At 36.4% G+C, this 9745-nt stretch overlaps 1 non-coding gene across 1 annotated transcript; it reads right to left on the reverse strand.

Moving 5' to 3' along the window:
- Window positions 1–8755: 8755 nt before the first annotated feature.
- Window positions 8756–8827, reverse strand: TRNAC-ACA (transfer RNA cysteine (anticodon ACA)). Its single transcript has one exon. It is a non-coding gene; the product is annotated as a tRNA-Cys (tRNA).
- Between the last annotated feature and the right edge of the window lie 918 nt (window positions 8828–9745).

Here is a 9745-nt window from a genome sequence, read left to right on the forward strand (position 1 = left end):
AGAACTAATCAATGACTATAGTAAAGTTTCAGGATATAAAATCAACACACAGAAATCCCTTGCATTCCTATACACTAATAATGAGAAAACTGAAAGAGAAATTAAGGAAACAATTCCATTCACCATTGCAACGGAAAGAATAAAATACTTAGGAATATATCTACCTAAAGAAACTAAAGACCTATATATAGAAAACTATAAAACACTGGTGAAAGAACTCAAAGAGGACATTAATAGATGGAGAAATATACCATGTTCATGGATTGGAAGAATCAATATAGTGAAAATGAGTATACTACCCAAAGCAATGTATAGATTCAATGCAATCCCTATCAAGCTACCAACAGTATTCTTCACAGAGCTAGAACAAATAATTTCACAATTTGTATGGAAATACAAAAAACCTCGAATAGCCAAAGCTATCTTGAGAAAGAAGAATGGAACTGGAGGAATCAACCTACCTGACTTCAGGCTCTACTAATAACTACTTTAAATCCAATAAATATTCAATTGTTACAGTTGTTACCTTCTAAATGAAAATCAATTACTCAGATTAGTGAGGTTTTGTCACTTGATCTGATTTACCTAAAACATGCAAGACCAGCAAAGTCATGGTCAAGGAGACAAGCCTTTATAATTGCCTTCTTTTGCCCCCTCGTAGATAAAAAGACCAAAAAAAAAAAAAAATCACTGATGTGGAAAAATGGTCCATTTTCAAATTGAAGTGCAACATATTGTAATGTGTACAAATTTGAAATACACAGTTCATTGGATCTTTACATATGTAAAACCCTCTTTTAATCACTACTCTTATAATCACACTGGAGACTAGGCTATCTCCAGCACAACAGAAGGTTCTCTTTGGCCCCTCCAGGTCAATATTCCCCTTCAAGGATAATCACTATTCTAATCTTTATCCCCATGCATCCATCATGTTTGTCTTTGAACTTTTAAAAATATGGAACCATGAAGAACTTGCCTCATGGCCAGTGACAAAGACTCTGCATTCCCAATGCTGGGTGCCTGGGTTCAATCCCTTGTCAGGGATCTAGAACCCACATGCTGCCACATGCCACAACTAAAGATCCCACATGCTGCAACGAAGACTGAAGAGCCCATGTTCTACAACTAAGACTCGATGCAGCCAAATCAATATTTAAAAATAAAAATATGGAAACATACAGATGCAGAAAGCATCTTTTTGCATCTGAGCTCTTTTACTCAACATTGTTTTTTCTTTTTTTAAGATTCAATTATGTTATTCCTTGGTCAATAGCTCATTCTTTTTTATTATTATGCAGGTATTCTATTCAATTCTGCAGAAGGATATTTACATTGTTTCTAGTTTGGAACTATGCTGAGTAGTGGCAATATGATCATTCTCATACAAATAATTTCTGTTGGGTAATGCCCAGCATTGAAATTGCTGGACCATAGTGTAGATATATATTTGCTTTAATATATATCGCCAAACAATTTTCCAAAGTAATTGTATCAATTTGATGCCTACCAGCAGTGTATGAAAGTTCCAGTTGCTTCATATACTTGACTGGTACATTGATTTCAAAATTAGCTGAGGATAAGAAACTTTCTCAAGTGTTCCTATGATCTTCAAAGTTCTAGTCATTCCAGTTATAGTCTTTATTTCCACGTATTAAAGCAAACAGAAATGTTTGTTCATGAATCTGAACACTTAAATGCAAATAATTTTTTCTTCTGATCAAATCTAAACATTTTCTGATGGCATCAAATGTCCAATGGAGAAAAAAATGAGGTTTCTGTTTGGTGTGTATGCAAGAGTTTTACACTTGCTTCTTTAGCAAAATTCTGCGTATCTGAGCAGGCTGGCTGACAACTGCTTTCTGCAAAAATTAATCAATTAAATGATTCTATTTTTTCATTTTCAAACAAATTTGCCTTTAGCCAACACAGTGGAGAATGAGAACACCTCCTTCGTAAAGTGAAGCCCTGCTTTATCCTATCCATCTTCATTAGCTGTCACAAGGACTAATGTAGGAAAGCTCTTTTCAGCAATTTATTTTTGAACCAATTTGATCATGAAGTTTGTGCACAAAAGGCCCATTTGTCAAAAATAAAGAATGCACATGGTTGGGAGATAGAGGGCATATAAAACATTCCTTGAAATTAGCACAAATATGTCTGTGCTGTCTCACATTAATTAAGAGGAAACCAACACTGCATTTCTCTAAAATTCTTACAAACTACTTTGCTTTCCCCTCACATATGTCATATAAAAATATATGTATATCATCCTGTTCAGCTTCAATTATTATTCTTTAAGAGAAGTTTTCTTATGACCCTACTTCCTCAAAGTCTGAGTATTGATTACATCTAGACATTCTTCCAAAAGAGGCATTTTTGCCATAAAATGGTACCTAAGAGCATTCTTCTAGATGATCAAACAAGACAGTTCTTTAGAAGTCTGATGTCTCTTCATTCTCTCTTGCCATTTCTGGACAAATTCTTTTCTTCTATAAGTACAACCACAACCTCTCTAAAAGCTTACTCTTTCCATCTTCTCTAATAAATGCTAGTCTGACCCCATGAACTTTGTAGAAGCCCCTACTATAAGACACAGCCACAGGAACTGCTTTTCTTTAGTCCAAAGTTCTTTCATCTTTGGAAAGTTGTGTGCCAAAATTCTACAGTGAACTGATTTTGGCTCATCATGCTGGAATCCCTAATTTTCCATCTTTTAACTCCAGGATGTTTTCATGGGCTTCTCTGCTCTGTTCTATCTTTACCTGCTTCTAATTTCCTGGCCCTCTACACTACCAGTTCTTTCTACCAGCTACTTCTTATCACTCAAATATGCTAATACAAACTCTACTTTTCAAAACAAAACAAATCCTCTACCCTCATCTCCTTCTTCAGGCCCTGTTCCCTCTCATCCTTCGACAGCCAATTTCTTGAAAGGGTTGCCAGGATTCTATTTTCTCACTTCCTAAGCAGCTCTCAATCCACTCAAATCTTTCTTCTGTCCCCATCACTCTATGCAAAGTTTATCATGAATATTCTCATTGCTAAATCCAATTAATAATTTTTATACTTTACTCTCAACAGAATCATTGACCGTTTCCCCCTCTGAAAGTACTTGGTCTGCCTGGCTTTGTCCCATGACTTTCTCCTGGTTTTCCTTCTGGTTACACACCTTTTCATTTACAGCCTGCTGTTCCTCTAATCACTTCTTGGAAGTTGGTGTCCCCAGGGTTCCCTGAGCCTTCTTCTACTCTCACACTGCACCTACTCCCAGATATTCCCATCCACTCACATGAATTAAATTAGCAAGTAGAGCATGCCTCTTCTCATAGTTTATGGACACATGCAACAAGGATTGGGAGATAATATGGACGTAAGAAAACAGAAGCCCACCAATCTTTTCAAGAAATACCTTTATATAAGTAAATTTCAAGTCTCTCTCCTGAATCCTAGACCTATAAAATCAATTTCTACATCTTCACTCAAACTCATTTTTCTATCCCTCAACACTTGCATCCAAATTTCAATGAATAGCATCACTATCCATTCAATAAGTAAACTGTGATTCGAATGATCTCACTGCCTCTACTCCTTCACCCTTTCCAGTCACTCAAACTGTGTTAATTCTAAAATTAACAAGCAATATTTTACTGAGTGATTACTAGGTGCCAAGTGCTGCACAAGAAGATTTTACACGCATTACATAGTTGAGTTCTTTATTATTCCCATTTTTAGAGATGAGGGAACTTAAACTTAGAGATGTAGCTAATTTGCCAAGTTATTCAGCTAAAAAAATATGAAGCCAAAATTCAAAAGCCATGCATGCAAAGTTGCTTCAGTCATGTCTGATTCCTTGTTACCTTATGGACTATAGTCTACCAGGCTCCTCTGTCCATAGGATTCTCCAGGCAAGAATACTGGAGTGGGTTGCAATGCCCTCCTCCAGGGAATCTTCCCTACCCAGGGATCAAAACCCATGTTTCTTAAGCCTCCTGTGTCTCCTGCATTGGCAGGCATCTCTTTACCACTAGCACCACCTGGGGAGCCCCCTATTATATGGTGCGTGTGTGCTAAGTCACTTTAATCATGTCTCACTCTTTGCAACCCTGTGGACTGTGGTCCACCAGGCTCCTATGTCCATGGGGATTCTCCAGGCTATTATGCTGTACAGTCTCCTAAACATTTTTCAAATCCACACACCTACATCCCTAAAATAAGACATTGTCAAATTCATTCATATTCTCATTCTCTCTCTTTTTCTACCTTGCTTGGATTCCTAAAGCAGACTTTTAATATATCTCCTTAAATTTATTCTTCCTCTATTTCCACACCAAAAGGTAACTGTCAAAACATAAATCTAATCAAATTATTCCTCATTTTAAAATCTTCTAATTTTTTTTTTTTTTTGTCCTTAATGGAAAAATTCAAATTACTTACCATAGTTTACAAAACCTTCTGTGATTGGGCCTCTTCAATATGTCTCTTACCACTCTGCTTACAGTATCCACCAGCTGTACCTAACGGTTTCATGTACCCTGTGCATTCTAACCGCAAGACCATCTGACTAGTTTCTCTGTATGAAACAATCTGCTGCACTACCCCTTTGTCTCCTGGCTAGATCCTACACTTCCTCGAGATTGTCACTTTCCCCATCCTCAGCAGACAGGTCTGACTCATCTGTTTCCCCACTGTGCCTTATACTTCCTTTATCACTTTAATTATTTATTATAATTGTTTTCTCTTCTTCATTTTGGACTTCCGTGGTGGCTCAGATGGTAAAGCGTCTGTCTACAATGAGGAAGACCCGGGTTCGATCCCTGGGTTGGGAAGATCCCTTGGAGAAGGAAATGGCAATCCACTCCAGTACTATTGCCTGGAAAATCCCATGGACAGAGGAGCCTGGTAGGCTACAGTCCATGGGGTCGCAAAGAGTTGGACACGACTGAGTGACTTCATGCTTCCTTGAGATTGTCACTTCCCCCATCCTCAGCAAACAGTTCAGACTCCTCAGCTGTTTCCCCACTGTACCTTATACTTCCTATATCACTTTAATTATCTATTATAATTGTTTTCTCTTCTTCATTTTAAACTCTTTGAGGACAGAGGTAATGGTGCCCATTTTCCATCACATTTCATCACATTTAGGTGCCTAGCACAGTGCCCAATACAATAAATATGCGTTGGATAAATTAAAAACTCATTAATTAATTGCTATCATTCCATATTATCCCTCCAGAAGCTTACGCTCCCCCAAAATTATTTGTTTGCCTCCATCAGCAACTCCTAACACTTAATTTTCCAAATATCCACTCACTGTGCAAGATACTGAAAGAGGTACACAGATGACCAAACCAGAGTTGCTACTGACAAGGAGTGTACAGTTCAGTCAGCTATTTCAGAAAAGCCCCAAAAAGACAGGGGGGAAAAGATAAAATATGATTAATTCCAGCAAGATTATGAGTGGTCTCATCTGAAATGAAGCTTTAAGATGGATAGCATATCAATAAATGGAGATGGAAGTAGGGCTCCTAAAGATAGACAGAGTCTTAGGAAGACAGCAAAGCTAGAAAATAAGAAGTACGGAAACTAGAATAGCAAGGACTGTGAGGAATATGAGTAATCTAGTTTGTCTAGAGCCTAGGGAATGACAACTGGGAGTAGATAAACCAGAAGGATATTTTGGAGTCATATCATGAAAGGCACTGACACCAAGAGAAGAACTATATACATATGCAATAGTCAGTGGGGAGCCAACAAACAGTATCAGCAAAAGAGTGACAGGGTTGGAGCTAGGTTTTATGAATATTTTCTCCTACAGTGTGCAGAATAGATTAAGGCAGGAAGACACTGGTGGTGGGAAAATTCCCACACTTCATCAAATCAAGTTCAAAAATCAATGGTAAAAAGTGCCATTGTGTTTAGCATTGAAAACAGAATGCAAATTATCAAGATGGAGAATCTATTAAGAAATTGAAAGTGAAAATGTGGCCTCTATTCTTGAGGAGCTTCTATTGTTGTAGCAAAAGCACAGAGTATGATAAAGCATTGAACTATGATGTAGGAAATACAGAATGAAAGAACAAACAAGAGTCTAAAACTTGGCACTGGTGCAGGAAGAAAGAAAAATCTTTCCCAAAAATAACTGAACTGAAAAATAATAAGCAATTCTTATATAAATCAGCAGTCTGAATCACACAATCAGCGTGATCCAAAAAGTCACAGAAAACTTAAAAGAAAGGACAAAAGAGACACTGTAAAGTTGAAATTTATAAAACTTGGCAAATAATTTAATGTGATAAGGGAGAGGGCAAAGTGACTAAGAAAACACGCAGACAAAGATGTCAAGAATAGATGCCACTTGGGAAAGGACATGAATGTAGTCTGTACAGCTTGCACATCAACTTTCCACTTGGATACACAGGTGAAAGTTTATAGCAAAAAAAAATGGAAACACAGGTTAAGAATTTAGTATCATGCTATTTTAAAAAATCAAATCTTAAATGTTGTTCCTTATTAACTGGATACAAACTCACATAAAAATCTGTATAATAACACATGCTCCACTCCCTAAACCCAAGAGAAATAACAGATCTTGTAAAACTAGATGTTGATGAGAAGAGGAAATTTCATGTTTTACTCTTTATGTATTTATGTTGTTTGAATTTTATAATAGTCATGTGCTCAAGTATTATGTAATTTTAAAATCTTTGATTTAAAATATTTGGCACTAGAGACATAGATCGTGATATAACTGGCATAAGAATTATATAGAAGATGCAGGAGAGGATACAGTTGGACAAAGACACAACTATAAGAAGATAAAATAAGTGGTCTAAAGATTAAGTTTGACAATATAGGCTTACAGTGAGAAAAAGACAAGACCAAGGAAAGAAGAAAATCTGTTCAAAAACTGAAGATTCTTTATTTATCAGAAACATACAAAGAACTTTATAGTAAAAACTTTATCTTTCTAAGAAAGCTGAAAATATATATAAAAGTTCTCATTTGGAGATGTGGAAACTGAGGCTCAGAGAGGTTAAAATTTAAGATTTCATAGTTTAGTTGAAGACTGCAAGTTCAAAGCCAGTTTCAAATTCAGAGACCTTACTTGAACTTCTGGCCAATTGCTTTTACTTGGAAACAATGATTAAAATATCAAAAATTATAAAGAAATAACAAAAATGATAACTAAGAGAAGGAAGTTAAATTGAGTGTTTATAGAATATTAAGACTAAAGCATATTTGGGACTAGAATATTTGAGACTAGCATTTCTAAGACCAGCATTTCAGTGAGTGAAAGGAAAGAAACTCAAATACAAGAAATTAAAATGTAAATGAGGCCTTGGCAGTTATAGGAGTAAGTAATTCTTTCAATGTGGTATTAAGGAAAATTTATGTTTGAAGAATTAAGAGGGTGCAATTAAAGAAGAGAGGGGGTCATGTTATAGATGAAAGCTCTAAGCTTGGAATAGTTTGCAACCTGAGAGAAAGAAGTAAAAAAGAGAAAAAGAATGAACCTCAGTGGAATGAACTGAGAGCTTCTATTGATGGCTTCAAAAAGGAGTGGCTAGTACAGAATTGGAGGCTTAAGGAATTGGTAGATTTAAAATGATCCCTGTGAGAAATATGAAAGAAAGTTAACAATAATGTGTGATCAAAAAGTTGCTGAGTGGTAGAATGAATCTGAAGATAGTATGAATGTTACAGGTACACTGATCCAGATTCTTAACTTTATTTGGCAATATGCAATAGTCTAATATTCTAAAGAGTAGTCTGGAAGATTTTAAAAGTTCATCACTACAAAAGAGGTGGGAAAGCCAGAAATTTGGTATGGATGGGAAGTTTATCAGTCCTTAAATCAAGTCCTGGTTCTGTAACCTACTATCTCTGTAGTGTTGAGAACTTTACTTCATATCTAAGCCTCAAATTTTTAGTCAGAGGAATCAAGATAATAATAGTGCCTACCTTCATCATTTGTTATGAGAAATGAGTGTTTACATGACACAGTATTTAGTACTCAATATTATAATCAAAATTAAGCACAGGGAGAATTGAGAGAAGTATATCAAAGGACTACAAGAAGATGAGCTAGATAACGATGAATGATGAACTAGAAGAGGAAAAAGATGACATCATGGTTAGAAAAAGAAATTTCAAAATTTGCGATCTTGTAGGTAAAGCAGTTTTGACTGATGAAATGTAAGTTCAAACTAGGTAATTAAGTAATTTTTTTTTTAATGGAGGCCATTGGAACTGAGGTATCTGATAATCTGGAAAGGGAGTATAAAGATATTCCCATTAAGATGCTTCAGGCCAGGTAATGAGAATGACAGAGATGGGTGATGCAGTAAATCAATAAGAATAGTAGGAGAATGTTGTTTACAGGTGACTGACACAAGGAATAAGAGAAAAAATGATGTAAAGGAATCTCAAAACAAGAAATTATTAATGGAGAGCAAGGAATATATAAACTGTCTCTCTGGAAATAGAACATGAGAAAAGAATTGTCAAGAATTAAAGCATTCTGAGATTTAACCCTACCTGCAGGTAGCAATTTAGCTCGCTACACACAGCTTTCATGGATGCTGGCAGAAGAAACAATATTCCTTTATATCTATCCAAGTTCAAGTGAAGTTGCTCAGTCATGTCCTACTCTTTGTGACCCCATGGACTGTAGCCTACCACGCTCCTCCATCCATGGAATTTTCCAGGCAAGAGTACTGGAGTGGATTGCCATTTCCTTCTCCAAGGGATCTTCCCAACCCAGGGATCGAACCTGGGTCTCCTGCATTGTAGGCAGACACTTTACCATCTGAGCCACAAGGGAGGTCCTGGATGTACATAGATACAGATATATAAATATATATGGATAGTTTTGTGGCAATAGTAGTAGCCAGAGTATTGTCATTTTCTTGTGTCATTTCAGGACATGCAATTCCTTCATGAGGATATGAAAAGGGTAACACCTGCACATTCAGCAGTTTGAAAACACAGAAGAGGAGGAAACCTGAGCTTTGGGAACCTGATTCTTTTATAACGGGTGCTAAACATGCCTGCCCTTTTCTCTGAAGGCAGACACTATCTTCCAAGGCAGTTTGCTATACAAATATCCTTGAAAAGATCGTCTAGAACAAAGGCAGCCAGTGCCTGTACTCACAAGATATGCAGAAATGCAAGAGACCCGTGGAGAATTGTCTCTTAACAAGTATCTTCATTGGGAAAAGATAGAAAGGAAGTATTACCAGGCAAGAAAACTAAAAATATCAATGCAAGGAGATAAAAGTAGGTCACCATACTTACATAACTTTAGCCTCATTTCATGAAAATTCCTTCTCCTAGGGATTTTTTTTTTTTTTTTTTTTTCTTTAAGCTAGTATGTTAGAGCTTGGGGCTTACCCAGCTTCTTAGAGACTTCCCCCTCCTGGGCCCCATACTCATACTCACCTATGAGACTCGGTGTTTCTCAGACTCCCTGTTGGTTTATTCAGTAACTATCATCATAAAGCCTGTTGCTTCTAACTGAAGGAAAGGTATTTGCTACTTACAGAATTTTGAAATTATTATATCATTCCTGTCTACTATCTGTTCATTTGTTTAGAAATTACTCCCAGCTCTTAGCTCACATACTTCCAACATTTCCAAAACTGACATGGAAGTTCTGTTTTTCTGAGAGGTAATATAAAAGACTAGGACAGAGTCGTATATGTTTCTTCATAAAGTTAGAGACTAGGGATAGTGGAAATTT

This window comes from Bos indicus, chromosome 2, assembly GCF_029378745.1.
Source record: "Bos indicus isolate NIAB-ARS_2022 breed Sahiwal x Tharparkar chromosome 2, NIAB-ARS_B.indTharparkar_mat_pri_1.0, whole genome shotgun sequence".
Taxonomy (NCBI): domain Eukaryota; kingdom Metazoa; phylum Chordata; class Mammalia; order Artiodactyla; family Bovidae; genus Bos; species Bos indicus.